This window comes from Leptonychotes weddellii, chromosome X (assembly GCF_054177405.1).
Source record: "Leptonychotes weddellii isolate Sample4059 chromosome X, ASM5417740v2, whole genome shotgun sequence".
NCBI classification, from domain to species: domain Eukaryota; kingdom Metazoa; phylum Chordata; class Mammalia; order Carnivora; family Phocidae; genus Leptonychotes; species Leptonychotes weddellii.
In genome coordinates, this window is record NC_138385.1 from 30,111,762 (window position 1) to 30,130,794 (window position 19,033).

At 35.5% G+C, this 19,033-nt stretch overlaps 1 pseudogene; it reads right to left on the reverse strand.

The window, feature by feature from the left end:
* Positions 1–6,469: 6,469 nt before the first annotated feature.
* On the reverse strand, positions 6,470–6,632 carry LOC115940609 (U4 spliceosomal RNA; annotated as a pseudogene).
* Between the last annotated feature and the right edge of the window lie 12,401 nt (positions 6,633–19,033).

Genomic DNA, 19,033 nt, shown 5'->3' on the forward strand with positions numbered 1-19,033 from the left:
AATCAGAAGGTTATGAAGTGAGAAAAAGGAGTTGAAAGCAAATAAATACCATGATTTGGCATAAATGAAATAGATGACCACAATGATAATATTATATGAATACCACTTGGTGGATAAAGAATGACATTAAGTTTTTTTGGTTTTTTGTTTTTTTTGAGAGGGATCACAAGCTCCCGCAAGCGAGTGGGAGAGGGGCAGAGGAAACCTGAAGCTGGGCTCAATCTCACCACCTGGAGATCATGACCTGAGCTGAAATCAAGAGTCAGATGCTTAACCAGCTGAGCCAACCAGAAGCCCACACTGGATAGGTATTAAAGATTTGGGTTTGAGTGTCCTTTCGACCATATAACGTCTCTGAGGCTCAAATGGTGAATTGGACTTTTTTTAACGTGTAAAAATAATAGAACCAAAATTACAAGTTTCTTGTGAGGAGGAAATCAGATAATACACAAAAAAATCCATTATAAATTCTAAAGCCACCATATGGGTGTTAGTTTTTAATATTATTATTATTTACAAACAATGAAAATTAACAGCTTTCCTTTAATTAAAACTTGCCAGAAACAGTCCACACTGCATATAACCTCCCAATATCAACTTTGCTTTCTGTTAACTTCTACATTTAACAGTATATTTTAGAGATTTATCCATGCTGATATTGGTAACACTTAGTTAATCCATTTTAATTGCTGCATAGTATTCCACTGAATGAAGAGACGTCAGTATAAACTACACTGTCCTCAATTGAAGTACATGTAAAATGATTTAATTTTTTTGTTATTACAGTGCTTCAAAAATACTCTCATATATGTTTTCTTGTGTATATACTTAGAGTTTCTCTAAGATATATACCTAGAAATGGGTAATGCTGGTTGTAGAGAAGAAACATAATCAGCTTTATAGGATATTGTCAAGTGCTCTCATAAGTGTTTGAAACAATTTCTACTCCTATAAGCAGTGTATGAGAGTTCCTTCTTTCTCAAAACCTTAGAGACAGCATTGTTAAACTTTTTTTCAGTGTTTGCTAAATCTAATGAAGATGGTGATGGAGATGGAAAGTCTTTGTTGTTGAACTTTGCACTTGGCCTACAGCTAACAGTCTTTCACAGGTTTTTAGCCACTCATATTTTCTCTTTGTTAATTACCTTTTTAAGTCCTTTGCTGCTATAGACTGGTTGTTTGTGTCCCCTCAAGATTCATATGTTGAAACCTAACCCCCACGTTGTTGGTATTTGGAGGTGAGGCCTTCAGGAAGTTAATAGGTCTTGAGGAACAGCTTCATCAATGGTATTTGTGCCCTTATAAAAGAAGTCCCAAAGAGTTCCCTAGCCCTTCCCACCTTGTGAGGACACAGTGAGAGCATGGCCATCTCTGAATCAGGAAGCTCTCACCAGACAGTGAAACCTGCTGGGGACTTGTACTTGTATGGCTAGCCTCCAGAGCTGTGAGAAATAAATATCTGTTTATAAGCCACCCAGCCTATGGTATTTTTGTTATAAAGCCTGAATAAACGAAGACTCTTGCCTATTTTTTCTATTAAGGTGTTTGTGTAATTGCTTTGTAGTAATTTTTATATGTTCTTGATACAAAGTATTTTTTTTTTTGTTACTAGCATTGAAAACATTGCCTCTCAGTTCATGGCTTGAATTTTTTAAATTGATTTATAGCCTCCTCTATTGTAGAGTTTTGTTTTTCAAAATTTAGTCAATTTTTTTTAAAGATATTATTTATTTATTTGACAGAGAGAGACACAGCAAGAGAAGGAACACAAGCAGGGGGAGTGGGAGAGGGAGAAGCAGGCTTCCCGCTGAGCAGGGAGCCCGATGCGGGGCTCGATCCCAGGACCCTGGAACCATGACCTGAGCCGAAGGCAGACGCCTAACAACTGAGCCACCCAGGCGCCCCCAAAATTTAGTCAATTTTATCAATATTTTTCCCATTAGGATTTAGACATTTTACATTGTGTTTAATAAATAAGTTCCAATTCTAAAATAATAAGAACATTCTCTTCATAGCAGCTCTTTAAAAAATGTTACACAGGTCTCTAACTAGTCTGAATTTTTTTTTGGTATAATGTGAGTTATGAATATAATTGTTTTCTACATTGAAAACCAATTATAGTATCATTTATTGACTAGTTCATTCTTTCCATCTCTGATTAGTAATTCCCAAAAAGGTTTCATCTATGCATGGGTCTTTTTTGTCCCATTATTCCCTTTCTCTATACCTAAGCTAATATCTCATTTTGTTAATTAGCATAGATTTATAAGAAATCTTGACACCTTTTTCTTTTTTCAAAATTGTGTTGGCTATTTTTAGCCTTGTGATTTTCCATATAAAACTTAGGATAAGGCCTTTTAAGTTCTATGGAAAAAAATCTCATGGGATTTTAAATAGAGTTGCATTGGATTATGGATTGTGTTGGTAACAATGTCTTTATCATACTGAGTCTTCCCATTTATGAACATGATAGATTTCATTCTTTTTTCTTATTGTCCTTCACAATTTTTTTAAAGATTTATTTATTTGTCAGAGAGAGAGAGAGAGCACACACAAGCAAGGGGAGCAGCAGGCAGAGGGAGAAGCGGACTCTCCACTGAGCAAGGAGCCTGATGCAGGACTCGATCCCAGGACCCTGATCATGACCTGAGCCGAAGGCAGACGCTTAACTGACTGAGCCACCCAGGTGTCGCATTGTCTTTCAAAATTTTAAAAATTTGTTTACACATCATTTTTTAAAGATTTATTCTAAGGTCTCTTTCAGTTTTTACTGCTATTTAAAATTACATGTCTTTATTCCATTTTATAATCTTTATACCTGATGCAGAGAAAAACAATTTATTTGGTGGTTGATGTTGGGTCCAATAAAATTACTGAATTACATTAATAATGATAATGTGGTTTTTTATAAGTCTTAATAAGCTTTATTTATATTTCTAGAACAATATTGGAAACAAAACATGACTGTAGATATCTGTGTTATACAGATTGCTGAACACTTTTCTAGTATTACCACTAAGCATAATATTTGTTCTATGTGGTAGAAGGCATTTGTCAAGTTAAGGAAATTTCTTTTTTCCCTAATTTGCTAATAGTTTTTGTGATGGAAAAACTATTTTTATCTAATGACATGGCTGGATCTACTGAAATAGTCATACTTTTTCTCCTGTAGTCGATCACCAATTTTTGGATTTTTTTTTGAAGGAGCCCACCTAATCCCAATGTATATTTTTATATATTGCTGAACTTGTTTTAGAGATACTTAGATTTTGGACTTTTTGCATTTATCTTCATAAGTAAGACTGGTCTATACTTTTTATCTTCTTGTATTTTCTTTGTCTATTTGTTATCAAGATTAGATAAGAACAGATTTATCTCTTTATTCTCTGTAACAGTTTGTATAAGATAGGGTATGCTAAAATTTGAAATTATAATAAGACTGACCCACAAAACAGTTTGGGCTTAATATTTTGGGAGTTATGGCTGGAAAATAATTTAATTTATTCACTAACTGTCTTTAATGTTTATTTTACTAAGTTTTTTTCATTTTTGTTTAAGTCAATATTCATAATTTTTCTCTAATTTGTTCATTTTATCTTATTTTATTTTTTTAATTTAATGGATAAATATCTTAATATTTGTAAAATCCTTACTCCATCTTAATTTATAAAACTTTTTCTGATCCAAATATTACTTACCTTTGCCTTCTCTGTTTTTTTAATCATCCCTGACAGAGATTTATCTGTTTTATTAGTCCTTTCAAGTAACTGGTTCTCTCAATTTTATCCTTGTTTTCCATTTTACTTTCTGTTCTTATCTCTATTATCTTATTAATTCTATATTTTTTTAATTTACCATGTTATTTTTTCCTCTTTTTGAGTTAAATGTTTAATTCATTTTGAATTGTTCTTGACTTTTAATAGGATTTTTTTTAAGATTTTTTACTATAATTTTATCTTACTTATTTAGTTGCATCACAAAAAATTTAGAATTTGATTCTTAAAAGGACAATTATAGATATTTGTAACTCACATTTTTATTTCCTTTTTTATAAATACATTATTTCAATAGGGCATTTTTCAGGTGGTTTCCCCCTCATACACATTTTATTATTAATTTCTAACATAGTTTCTGTAATCAAAACATTCTATAGTGTTTTAATTTTTTAAAATTCATTTTAAATGTGGTCAAATTTTAAGTATTTCCATATTCTTGAAAATAATGTATTCACTTTAGTCATTTCTATACACATTTACTAACTCTGTCTTGTTAACTGTGTTGTTCAAAGTTTCTATTACCTTATGAACTTTTCCTGCTTGACTTATCAGTCTCTGTTATCATTGTATTAAATCTGAGTTTATAGTATTATAAATTTCTTTTTATAATGTTTTCAATATTTGCCACATGTATATAAAATCTATATTTTTGAATGCATACACCTTCATGATTTTCCTATATTCTTAGTTGATCATTGCTTGTACATTTTGAATTGTATTGTCCCTCTATTATCATCACTTTTCCTGGCCTTGAGTGTGATTATGTGGGAGATTAAAAACACTATACCAGCTTTCTTCTCCTATCATTTTAAAACTATTCATATCAGTTTGTTTTAGGTATGTCTCTTTCAAACAGCATATAAATGGTTTTTGTATGTAGTTTATTATTATTATTTTTTTATTGTGTTCAATTAGCCAACATATAGTACATCATTTGCTTTTGATGTAATGTTCAATGATTCATCAGTTGCATATAACACCTGGTGCTCATCAGATCACATGCCCTCCTTAATGCTCATCATCCAGTTACCCCATCCCCTACCCCCCTCCCTTTTGTAACCCTCAGTTTGGTTCCAGAAGTCCAGAGTCTCTCATGGTTTGTCTCCCTCTCTGATTTCTTCCCATTCAGTTTTCCCTCCCTTCCCCTGTGGTCCTCTGCTCTATTCCTTATGTTCCACATATGAGTGAAACTATATGATAATTGTCTTTCTCTGCTTGACTTATTTCACTTAGCATAATCCCCTCCAGTTCCATCCATATCGATGCAAATGGTAGGTATTCTCCTTTCTGATGGCTGAGTAATATTCCATTGTATATATGAACTACATCTTCTTTATCCATTTATCTGTTGAAGGACATCTTGGCTCCTTCCACAGTTTGGCTATTGTGGACATAGCTGCTATGAACATTGGGGTGCATGTGCCCTTTCTTTTCACTACATCTGTATCTTTGGGGTAAATACCTAGTAGCACAATTGCTGGGTCATAGGGTAGCTCTATTTTTAACACCTTGAGGAACCTCCATACTGTTTTCCACAGTGACCAATAACTAGCGAGGAAATTGAAGCAGTAATCAAAAACCTCCCACAAAACAAGAGTCCAGGGCCAGATGGCTTCCCAGGAGAATTTACCAAACATTTAAAGAAGAAGTAATACATATTCTACTGAAACTGTTTCAAAAAATAGAAATGGAAGGAAAACTTCCATTTTCATTCTATGAGGCCAGTATTACCCTAATCCCAATACCAGGCAAAAACCCCATCAAAAAGGAGAATTACAGATCAATATCCCTGATGAACATGGATGCCAAAATACTCAACAAGATCCTAGCCAATAGGATCCAACAGTACATTAAAAGGATTATTCACCACGACCAGGTGGGATTTATTCCTGGGATGCAAGGGTGGTTCAACATTCACAAATCAATCAACATGATAGATCATGTTGACAAAAGAAGAGACAAGAACCATATGATCCTCTCAACTGATGCAGAAAAAAGCATTTGAAAAATACAGCATCCTTTCTTGATTAAAACTCTTCAAAGTATAGGGATAGAGGAAATATACCTCAATATTATAAAAGGCACCTATGAAAAGCCCACAGCAAATATCATTCTCAATGGGGAAAAACTGAGAACTTTTCTCTTAAGGTCAGGAACACGACATGGATACCTACTCTAACCACTATTATTCAACATAGTACTAGAAGAACTAGCCTCAGCAATCAGACAACAAAAAGAAATAAAAGGCATTCAAATTGGCAAAGAAGAAGTCAAACTCTCTCTCTTCGCAGATGACATGATACTTTATGTGGAAAACCCGAAAGACTCCACTCCCAAATTACTAGAACTCATACAGCAATTTAGCAATGTGGCAGGATACAAAATCAATTCACCGAAATCAGTTGCATTTCTATATACTAACAATGTGACTGAAGAAAGAGAAATTAAGGAATTGATTCCATTTACAATAGCACCAAAAACCATAAGATACCTAAGAATAAATCTAACCAAAGAGGTAAAGGATCTATACTCTAGAAACTATAGGACACTTATGAAAGAAATTGAGGGAGACACAAAGAGGTGGAAAAACATTCCGTGCTCATGGATTGGAAGAATAAACATTGTTAAAATGTCTATGCTGCCCAGAGCAATCTACACATTCAATGCAATCCCTATCAAAATACCATTGACATTTTTCACAGAGCTGGAACAAAAAATCCTAAAATTTGTATGTATTTAAATGCACGTGTATTTAATCTGAAACTCTTAATGGGTTTAGTCTACTATTTTTTCAATTAGCAATAATCGCGCCTCGGATAAACCTCATTGGCTACGATACTGCCACTGTGCAAAGCTAGTCTACTATTTTTAAAATAGTTTAGTAGACTAAAAAAAGTTTAGTCTACTTATTTTTATTATCATTACTGATATTTATAATTGTTCTTGCCATTTTGTGCATTACTTATTTTTTGTGTTTATTTAAATATTTTATTTATTTATTTTACTACTTTATTTATTACTAGAGAGAGAGCAAGAGCACGGGGAGGGGCTGAGGGAGAGGGAAAAGCAGACTCCTTGCTGGGCAGGGAGCCCAACATGGGGCTCAATCCCAGGACCCTAGGACCATGACCTGAGCTGAAGGCAGATGCTTAACCAACTGAGCCACCCAGGTGCCCCTATTTGTTTTGTTTACCATGCTTATACTCTTCACTTTCCAGATTATCCAATGAAATATTTTACATGTCTTTTTTCTTGCTTTGTATCTAATTTTTTTCATAATTTACTTTCTTTTTCTATTTTTTCATTAATTATTTCCTTAAGGATATTAAACATACTTATCTTAAAGTCTTCAGATTATTCTATTTTAGTTAACCTGATATGAAATTATCCTCAGATTGCTGATTTTATCTGCCTTTCTTAATATTAGATATTTTTCATCTTTCTAAGCCTGGGTCTTCAGACTAATTTTGTAATAACTCTCTTTCCCTTTCTCACCATCTCTCCCTACTCTCTTCCTGCCTAGTGGCCTTGTAGTTGCCTTTACCTGGTACTCCTACCCCAGGATTCTACATGGAGTTCTACAGATCCAGGGACCAATGTAGCAGGTATTTTGGCTAATCCACTAATCATGACTTTATATCCATGTCCACCTATTCCTCTAGGAACTGAATATCATATAAGCATTATAACTCCTGGCAGTGTTCAGAAGTAACTTAGCTCAATTTCCACTCCTGAATAGGGATAACCTTGCTCGGGCTATGGTCTTAGGCAGTAGGCCTGGATCTGGACTCATATCTTGGGTGGACGATTTTTACCTACTTTAACTTACAGGAGATGATCTCTCAGCTACCTCTGCCTTCATCTGGACCTGAAGACTAGCAATTAAGCACATTCAGCCCTGCTTTTCACTCTGTATATTTCTTTTCTATTCCTGGTCCATAAAGATGTTTATCTTATTTATGGAATCGGTTTCTTATATTTTTCTTACTATATTTAGTTTTTCATTGTTAGATTTTTGGAGCAAACAGAAAATCTCTTGATCAAAAGTGCCAGTCTTAAGACACTTGCTATTCAGTGTCATTTAAAGATTTACATTTGTGATACACCAGAGATTAATGTATTGGATTTAGCCTGTTGCCAACATTTGTCATAGGAAAATACATGTACCTTACAGTTCTGTTTAGCATCTTGATGTGTTTCTTCTGTGAGGGGTCATAAAGAACTGGGGGAAGTATATAGGATCTCAAACCCTGGAAAAAAAGACAGTCAAAGGGGAGTAATTAAGATGATAAAGGAATTTAACAATTAGGCTAATGAGAGTGAAGGATCGACCTGCTTAAAACTGCAAGAAACCAAAAATTCTTAAGTATTTTAGATGGCATTAGCAGGTCCTAATCCAAAGCTTCTGCTTTCTGATGATGAATTCTGAAACTGATTCTTTAGATATTCCTATTCCATATTTCCTGCTGACATGTTACCTTGGCTAAGACAGCTGTACTTTCTGTGCTTCATTTTCTATTTATGGAATATCAGGTTATTACTCATTATGAGATTCATAACATTACCTTGAACAGTACCTAATAAAAGTAGTTATAAAATGCAATCACCCATGAATGTTGATTTAGATCACCAATGGCAACACTGTAACATAGTACCAGAAATGCATGGGAAAGTGCTTGCCACTACAAAGTAAATAGCCTTCCATTTTATGTATATATAAAAACAAAATCAAATTTATTCTAATGAATAGGATTTAAGAAGTCCACCTTTATAGATGAATAGATACTCATAGAGTCATTTGGAAGCTGAATTTCAACTCAAATGACTCAATTCACCTATGATCAACATTAAAACCTGAAACTACTATGTTAATAATATATAATAAATTCTCATAACTCACCATTTTAAGCTGAGTCATACAAAAATGCAAGGAGGGTCAGAAAAATTTATGTGACTCAGCCATTCTTTCAACACAAAGTTATTAAGCACATATTATATGGAACACAATGGAAACTAGCTTCTATTGGGTATAAAATTATTAAGATGTCCTTTCAATCAATAAAATGATTATATAGTAGCATAGATGAGACATTATGACAGGGATTGTTAATTTCTTCTAAATACAGATTATGCCCATCTTATTTAGTAATAAAACTCTAATTTTTAGCTGGGCATCTCATCCCCCAGAATCAAAACTGCATTTCTGAGCCTCCTTTGAAACAAGTGTGCTCATGTTGAGTTTTGGCCAATGACACATACTAAATGTCTTAAGAGCCATTCAGGGAATAAATGTAAATAAATGGAACAGACCCCTTTCTTTATTTCTTCTTTATTCCTGCTGGCTGGAATGCAGACATGATGGCTAGAACTAAAGCAACTAGACTAAGTGATACAGTAGAAGACACAGACTAAGGGTTGTTGGACAATAATATACAATGATGCCATTTTTATGATGTGATAGAGAAATATAATAGCCCTGGACTATCTTTCTCTAAAACACTTTTATTGGTGAAAAATAGGATCATGTGTTGTTTAAGCCACTATAATTTTGAGTTTTCTGTCCTGTTCAGGCAACCCCAATCCTAACTGAAACAAATATGTAAACAACTATACAGTGAAGTGCCATAAGTTCAGTAACAGAGGAATAAACTTCCATAGGATGTTCGAAAAGGAAAGATTGTAGGTATTGGGAACTCCTTCCCTTCCCAGGGATCAAGAAGTTCCCATGTGTTCTAACAATTTTGAGCCTACAATCAAAAATAATAAATTACACAAGGAAACAAGACACCATAAATGAAACCACCATGAGAAACAGATCCAGAAGTAACCCAAATATTTTTTTTAAAAGATTTTATTTATTTATATGACAGAGAGAGACAGCGAGAACAGGAACACAAGCAGGGGGAGTGGGAGAGGGAGAAGCAGGCTTCCTGCTGAGCAGGGAGCCCGATGCGGGACTCGATCCCAGGACCCTGGGATCATGACCTGAGCCGAAGGCAGACGCTTAACGGCTGAGCCACCCAGGCGCCCCGAAGTAACCCAAATATTAATAGCAGAAACATAATAGAAAATAACTGTCTACAATATTTAAAGAAATGAAACAAAGAATTAAAACATATGAGGTAAAGCACAAAAGATGATAAAGGCCAACAGATTTAAATATTCAAATAAAATGTCTTAGAAATAAAGGTGTAAAAAAAAATTTAAAACTATGTACACGAATCCCAGCTTCCATTAATGGCATAGCACTGGTCATACTGATTATCCAAAACCAGAAATTATTATAATTAATTAAATAATTATGGACAGATGACCAAAAAAATCTACACAGCTATTGGAGAACACAGTAGAGAGCAACAGAAAGCAAGCAGAAAGTGAAGTCAACTACTCAACTACTGAAAAATAGGAACTACACTTAGTGATATCTAGCTCTTTGCACCACTTTGCTTAAGAGCACTTCCTGAACCATGTAGCATGTTGTAGCAGAAAACTTCGTTCTTACTCTCTTGAGATGTTAAAGGAAGAGTTTAGTGATGGCAAAACAGTTGGAAAATTAAGGTGACAAATGCTGGAAAGAAAAAAGATGCAGGTCGTGAGCCCCAAAATCAGTATATGAATGCAGCTCAAAACATGGATAACCACCAAAGGACATATGTGCAGAGAAGCTTCCAAGAGTTCTGGCCAAAAGTCTTAAAAACAAACAAACCAAACAGAATTTCATCTGGTAGCAACTACAGGAGAGACAGACGTAGAGGTTTGATTCCAGCCAAGAGAACTGATTGTAGAACAAAATTCAGCCCTTTTCTGAGGAACATAGCTGAGTCTATGATTTTATAATGTATAACCTATGTCTACCATAATTTTTTTAATTACAAAGACATACAACAAAGGAGAAAATATGAAATACCATAAGAAGAAAAGTCAGTAAAACCAACCACAAAATGATAAGATGTTGAAATTAGTAGACAAGGATTATAACAGTTCACATATGTTCTAGCATTTAAAGATTACTTCCATGATATATGAAGAGATGAGGAATATCGGCAGAAAATAAAATCATAAAAATGAGCCAAATGGGATATTAGAACTGAATAATTAAAATGAAAAATTTACTAGATGAATTTAACAGCAGATTAGAGAGAGCAAAAGAAAAAGTCTACAAACTTGAAGATACAATAGAAATTACCTAGCCTGAAGAATACAGAGGAGAAATGAACAGAGCCTCAGTGACTTATAGGACAATATTAAACAACCTAATATATGTGCTTACTATAACAATATAACAATCTCTATATATGTATCTCCAGAGGGGGAAGAGAAGGAGAAAGGGACAGATAAAATATTTGAAAACATTTCCAAGAAAGAAAACTTGCATGTCATAAAGGAAACATACAGATCAACTTAGAGATTTTAAAAGTTCAATGCAGATAGATAAAAAGAAAAGATCATACTCAAAATGTTTAAATAGAAAGATAGAGAGAACTTAAAGTATGCAGAAAAATGACCCATTATATACAGAAAAAAATAAAAACAATTGAATTCTCAGAAGACACAGTGGAGGTCAATGAAAATGTAATAACATCTAGGACATCTTTCTAGTGCTGGAAAAAATGTGCGGCAAAACAGAATCCTATGTCCAGTGATAATATCTTTCAGAAATGAAGGAGAGATAAAGAGGGGCGCCTGGGTGGCTCAGTCGTTAAGCGTCTGCCTTCGGCTCAGGTCATAATCCCAGGGTCCTGGGATCGAGCCCCGCATCGGGCTCCCTGCTCCGCAGGAAGCCTGCTTCTCCCTCTCCCACTCCCCCTGCTTGTGTTCCCTCTCTCGCTGTCTCTCTCTCTGTCAAATAAATAAATAAAATCTTTAAAAAAAAAAAAAGAAATGAAGGAGAAATAAAGATATTTTCAAGTAAATGAAAATTGATTTTGTCACAAGCAGGAATAAGCTACAAAAATACTAAAGGAAGTTTTATATGCTGATGGAAAATGATATCAGATGGAAATATGAATCTATAGAAAGAAACTGATACCAGATGGAAATGTGAATCTATTGAAAAAAAATAAGGAGCACCACAAATTATAAATAAAAATATAGATGTCTGCATGAAAAGACACAGAGAAACCTTAAATGCATATTACTGAGTGAAAGAAGTTAGTCTAAAAAGGCTACAAACTGTATGATTCCAACTATAAGACATTCTGGAAAAGGCAAACTATGTACACAGCAAAAACATCAGAGATTGCCAGGTATTAGGAGGGTGGGGATGAATAGATGGAGAACATGGGATTTTTAGGACAGTGAAATTATTCTATATGATACTGTGATGATGGATACATGTCACTATACATTTGTCAAAAACTATAGCATGTACAACATAAAGAATAAACCCTAATCTAAAGTAGGACTTTGGGTGATAATGATGTAGTCAATATAGGTTCATCGATTGTAACAAATATACCACTCTGATGCAGGATGTTAATGTTAGGGGAGACTGTGTGGTGGTAGGGATAAGTGAAAACTCTCAGTACTTCTCAATTATGCTAAGAATCTAAAACTACTCTAAACTATCATGTCTATTAAGGAGATTTGAACCTAAGAGAAATGAAAACATATGTGCACACAAAAACTTGTACATGAATGCTTATAGCAGCATTATTCATAGCAGCCAAAAAGTGAAAGCAACCCAAAATAACTATCAACAAGCAAATGGATGAACAAAATGTGGAATCCATTCAGTGGAATATTACTCAGCTTTAAAAAGAAATGAAGCACTGATAAATGCTACAACATGAGTGAAACTCAAAACATTATTTGAGGTGAAAAGAAGCCAATCACAAAAGACAACATAATACCTTATTTCATTTATATGAAAGTCCAGAATAGAGAAATCTTATGGAGACAGAAAGCAGATTGTGGTTGTTTAAACACTGTAGAAAGAGTAAGAAGAACAGAATGTAAATGGAAGTCGATGAGATACAAATAAAAAAAATTCCAAAGTATTTGGGAGAGCTTCAGCTAAAAGTAGCAAGTGTTAGACTTTGCCACATATTTTTAATTCCCTAATAGCTCTTAGTACCCTAAGAACAGACGGTGAGAAGTCAGTAACCCAGGTTTGTGCATTGGCATGATAGTAATGGTGAAAGGCCAAAAGTCTGGCCAATTCTAGGACCCATGCAAGGACATCAGTTAAAAGACTGACTTTGTTTATAAGAGTTAGGTCGGAAAGTCAATGAGATGAGAAACTGTTCTCATAGACATTGAAAATACCATGAGACTATGGGATAAAAGGTCATAATGAGGGTGTATGCAGGAGTGAGACTGGGAGATGATATAATATAATAATAATATAATCTTAAGAGTGAAATCCTTTTTTTGCTTTACATTTTTAAAATCTCATTTTGTAATAATTTCAGACTTTCAGAAATGTTGCAAAAATAACAAAAATAATTCTCATGTACCCTTTATTCAGATTTTGCAAATGTTAACATCTTACATAATCAAAGTACAATTATCAAAGCCACAAAATTAACACTGATACAATTCTATTATCTAATCTGAAGATATTCAAGTATCATCAATTTTCCTCCTAATGTTGTGAGTTGCTATTGAATTATGCATCAGTGTCTTTAAAATCTGTATGCAATTTCAGTGTTCCAACTTATTCATAAATTCACCTAAAGAAGAGAGAAGCAAAAGGGACAAACTACTTGAGAACATTCAATCACTGTGCTGTAGACATTTTTGTTAATTGTGCCTCTGAATTATGGGGCATACACATTTTCCAGTGTGATATTTCAAGATTTTACTGCATTCTAAACTTTCTGACATCCATTTTAAAAGAGGCAGTAGCATGGATAATCAAACAGACGTTTGACAATAAAATCTATTTTTTTTTCCATTGACTTGGACATAAGTGGATCTGTTTCTTTCTGGAAGTTTACACACCTTAACATTATACCAATTTCTATAGAGCTTCCCTATTCCACATGAAAGACAAAATTATTAGCAAAACTAGAAGGGAGAGAGAGCTACTCAGTGGTTGCCTCCTCCTTATCTCCCTTCCCATTTAGTGTGCCTCTTCTCTCTCAAACCATAATTCTCTCTCACTTTCCAATATCAAACCCAATTCCAACTCTGACTTGCTTTCTACCCATCATAAATAAGACACATGCTCTAACTGCCATATGCAGGGCCTCTTAATTATCCTCAGAGAATCTGAAAAGCAAATTATTTTAAAATCCAAAAGAAATGACCCATTTGTAGAATAATGGAGTGAACATTTTGAAAGAAGAAATTCTGCCCAGAAAACTCATATCTATTCTGGCTGTACCAAGTGTTGTGTAAAGAAAAAAAAAAAACACACACACAATTACAATGTTGGACACACAATGCCAAGCACCTGGATATACATGTCACCTAGGTTTTTGTAACCATGAATATCCTAAGCACATAATGATCTTAGTAAAATATTTGCAGTTTGCTTTTTCTTCACTGTGTACAGATAACAATGTGTACTGCTTTGCAGGAGAATATCCGTAGACTGAAGTCCAGCCTGTGGTCAGTGGAAATGTCAACCTTGTACTTAATGAATCCCAAGCAGAGCATTAGCTCACTGAAGTAGAAAGGGAGAGAATGCAATTTTAAGGCTTCATTTGAATTTCATAAAAGGGAAGAAAATCACCACCTCTATGCTTCTTACCCTGAAATATTCAATGGAAAATTGCAACTCCAGTTTTCACCACTGACATATCCTAATCTGGGAGTTGTAGTACCTCCATGAAGAAAGGCAGTAGAGCAAGGTTTGATGGGCTTTTCCTGGTTATTCATGATTCTATTTAATGTCATCATGAAAAGAAACTCCACAACAATGACCCTCATACCACTTATCTCTTTAGCATCATCACAGACATTAATACTTTTCTTTGGGAGAAGGAGACCCATAGGTGATGAAAGACTTCTTATACTGAGAGCTAGGTTAATTCACCTGATAGTCAATTGATAATGCAATGGATACTCTTTTATCTTCTCCAAAATGGAAAGAACTGCTGTCATACCCATGAACAAGTGTGTAAAACAGTGTCAGTATGAACAGCCAAGTACACAGTAGTTCTCATGGTAAGAGGAAGTCCAGTAGTGAGACATGGGATTTCTACCAGGGGTTGAATACTGATAAGAAAATCATCATGAACTGCCAGAACTGTAGCATTTATTCTTACTAGGGGAAACTGGAAAAGACCATACTTTTAGAAGTTTATTATACCAATTTAATATCTCACCACAAGTGATAGGGATTACCTCTGTTTTATTCAAGATGTCTAGTCATCACACACACTGTATTTCAATGTCATCTTCCTATCCTTAGTCTTTCCCAAAGGTTATGGGAAAAGTACCCTGAGAGATAACCTGCACGAGTCATGTTTGGCACAACTAAAATTTTACTAACTCACCTAATTAGCATCTTATCTCAATTCATTACAGTACCAGCAAGTGATTAAGTTATGTCTTAGTACCCTATTCTGTCTTTCTTGAAGCACTTGTTTATCATGGTCCTGGTCATCATTTCAGTATTTATCTAGGCTGCACTTACACTTGTGATGAGCTAGAGCTGAGGGTTAGAAACCAAAAGAGAGTATGGGGGCTATGGCAAGTTGATGCCCCCTCCCCTTGAGGACAGTAAAATGAGGTGCTTCAAATCAATCAAAATGGTGGAAGTGGTTTGAGCTACTGTACAGAGTTCATTTGCTTGTACATAGAAAAAGTAGTGTAACTTTACCATACCGCACACACTGCTGGTTACTCATCAGCTCTGTCAGCCTCAGGAAAAGAAGATGCCAATGTACACATTTGCATTTCTTCCTAGCTAGGACTTATCAGATAGGCCATTTGCTGCCTGAGGAAGGTAAAATGAAGACAGACCTACTCTTTCTCCTACCCTCCCTTTTCTCATTTCCTCTCCATTCAAGCAGGGAATATGTTTTGACTTGCAGAGAAATAAGCAGGGTGTTTAAATTGTGTCCTCAGGCTACATGGCAAAGAGAAAGAGTATAATTGAAGCAGGTGTAGTGCTAGGGGAAGGGGTGGGAGGAAAGCTATTCAATCCCAGAACACTCTTCTATGCAAGGCGGGGGGAGGGCAACAGAGAATAGCTTCAGATAGCAGCCAGTCCCCAAGCTAAAAGCAGGCACCACTGAGAAATAAAGACACATGGTATTAAAGAACTGTTCTTGGTCACTCTGAACTTTGCCAGCACTTGAATATCTTGTCAGGGCAGCGGGGGTACTCAAGTTGCATCAGATATATACTCTTGTAAAGGAGTGCTGGATACATTGCAGAGGGAGGTAGATGAAAGGGAAGAATTGCAGCTGAGCAAAGATTGTGAAAGTGGCCTTTGTATCCTTCCACTTAGCTGTTGAGTTTGGAGAAGGCCTGGGAAAAAAACCCAGAAATCTCTTGCTGTGGTTCTCAGAAGAGGAAACAAGCTAGTTCTTCTTTTTTTTTTTTAAGATTTTATTTATTTATTTGTCAGAGAGAGAGAGAGAGAGAGAGAGCAAGCGAGCACAAGCAGGGGGAGCAGCAGAGGCAGAGGGAGAAGCAGGCTCCCCGCCCAATGTGGGGCTCGATCCCAGGACCCTGGGATCATGATCTGAGCTGAAGGCAGATGCTTAACCGACTGAGCGACCCAGGTGTCCCAGGAATTTTTATTTTATTTTATTTTTTTAAAGATTTTATTTTTTTATTTGACAGAGAGAGACACAGCGAGAGAGGGAACACAAGCTGGGGGAGTAGGAGAGTGAGAAGCAGCCTCCCTGCTGAGCAGGGAGGCCGATGTGGGACTCAATCTCAGGATCCTGGGATCATGACCTGAGCCGAAGGCAGACGCTTAACCGACTAAGCCACCCAGGCATCCCACAAGCTAGTTCTGAGAATATTCCTATTGGGAAAAAAACGAAAAACAAAACAAAAAAAAACCTAGAGCATCTTAACTGAACTCCAGACATATACACATGCCTATAAATCCTGCTCAAAGTTATGACTAACCCTACAATATCACAAATACATTTTCCCAGCCTATCGTCACCTACCTGCCTCTCATCACCTACCAATATAAAAATCTCTAATGCCATGAAATCATATATAAATATTTAGAACAATGTAAGAGCTATTTGGTATTGTTGATATAGCCTCACAAAAAGGGTCCCATTATCTTATTTTGTGGTCTACCATTGTGTAAATCCCCAAATGTCTGAGATCTATAGAAGAATAAACTATTTATAAGACACTATTTCTCTAGTAGTGTCAGGGTCGATCTAAATAAGACCTCACTCAAAAAGCTAATTAGACTTAGCGTGGCACAGGCTTTAAACAAACTCCATGCTTTCTCATAAGCTTCTCCATTAGAGTAGATAATGAGGCACAGATCTTGAAAGGATTTGTTATCAAACACTGTGGGAGGGGACTGATTTTCTTTTTTTTTCTTTTTTTTAAGTGGGGGAAGGCAGAGAGTGGGGGAAAGAATCTTAAGGAGGCTCCATGTCCAGCGCAAAGCCTGACATGAGGCTCCATCTTACAACCCTGAGATCATGACTTGAGCGGAAATCAAGAGTCAGACGCTTAACCGACAGAGACACTCAGGTGCCCCTGATTTTCTGACTTATACATATCAGGCAATGGCAGCTGGACACCAGTCTAGTAGCTCTCTTGAATGCCTGATATTAGGGATTCTGCAATATTTCAGTTCATTACACAGTTATAGCTCAGGTGGAAATGCACAGTGATCTTTAGTATCTGACATTAGAGGGAAGTTATTATAATTTGTTGTGTGGGGTACATGGGAAAGACACAATAATTTGGAGGAAGGAAACATATGTAGATAATGACTTTATAATAATATCTGTAAATGACAACTTAATAGATTATGAATAGTTATAAAAGTAGCATTAGTATTTACCATGAACCAGTCAATCCTAGGAAAACTTAGATTCCCCTTTTGTATATCTTTTCTACCTCAGTGACATCCTTCCACCTCTGGAACCACCTACGATGTTTACTGCCGAACCATTCAATTTAGAATTTATCTTGAGGTAATGGAAAGGGCAGTGAACCCTGAAGCAGGAAATTCTGGTCTAGGCTCTGCCACCAACTAGCTATGGGAAATTTGAACAAGCAAATCCATAGCTCTGTGCTCTGTTTCTTACCATGGGAAATGAAAAGTCTGGATTAGATGAATCACTGATATCCCTTCTACTACCTAAATCCTATGATTTCCAAATACTGTTCTCAAACTGCTTCAGTGTATCAAATAATCTCAGGGTTGAAAGAGATCTAAATAGTCTAGCCCACACACCCACTCAATATTTGAAACACTATAATATAACATTGGTGCCAAATGGCCAGTTAGCCTCTTCAGAAATACGTCAGTGTTCAGAAACTTACTCTTTCGTGGTGGCTTGTTGCAATACTTCAGACTATTACAAAGTTCTTAAAACACATAAAAATTACGTATTTCTGTTCAATTAAAGACACCATGTACAGCATTAATAAACATAATTGATTAGAAAAAGATAAAGTACCTAAAGCTGAAAATTAATTAATATTCAGTATAGGGGAAACTGCTAAATATCAATAAGAAAACTATAGAAATTATAATAGAAAACTGAACAAATTATTCAGATAGCAGGTTGACTGATGAAGAAACCCAAATAATAACAAATAATTGAAGTGAAGTGGAACTTAAGACAGTGAGCTCTCAGTTTACATCAATTACAGTGACCAAAGTTACAGTAGTGAATAATCTGCCACATGTTGGCAGGGATATGAGGTTAGATCAGGCCTCTGGATGGCCCAAGGGATGAATGAAAACCTTGTCCAAGTTTGAATAGCCCACAAAAATGTTTTTTTTTGCATTTTTGATGGGTGACCAAAAAAGGAACAAGAAGAATATATGACAAAGACTCTGCGTGGTCAGCAAAATCTAAAATATTTATCATCTGGCCTTTTGTAGATAAAGATTGCTGACCCCTGAGCTCCAGGATCTCTCATGCCCTGTTTGTGGAAGGAGCCATTCTAGAGAATATGGAACCATTCATCAAACTAAGTGTACATACACTGTGTAATCCAGATTATACACTCTCACAGAAGTACAAAAGGATACATGTCTAAGGCTATTCACTGCAACGTTGTTTATGGTAGCAAAGAGATGGACGTGATTGGGATATTCATCACTGGGGTGTTTGATAAGACAAAATGTGGTGGATGCA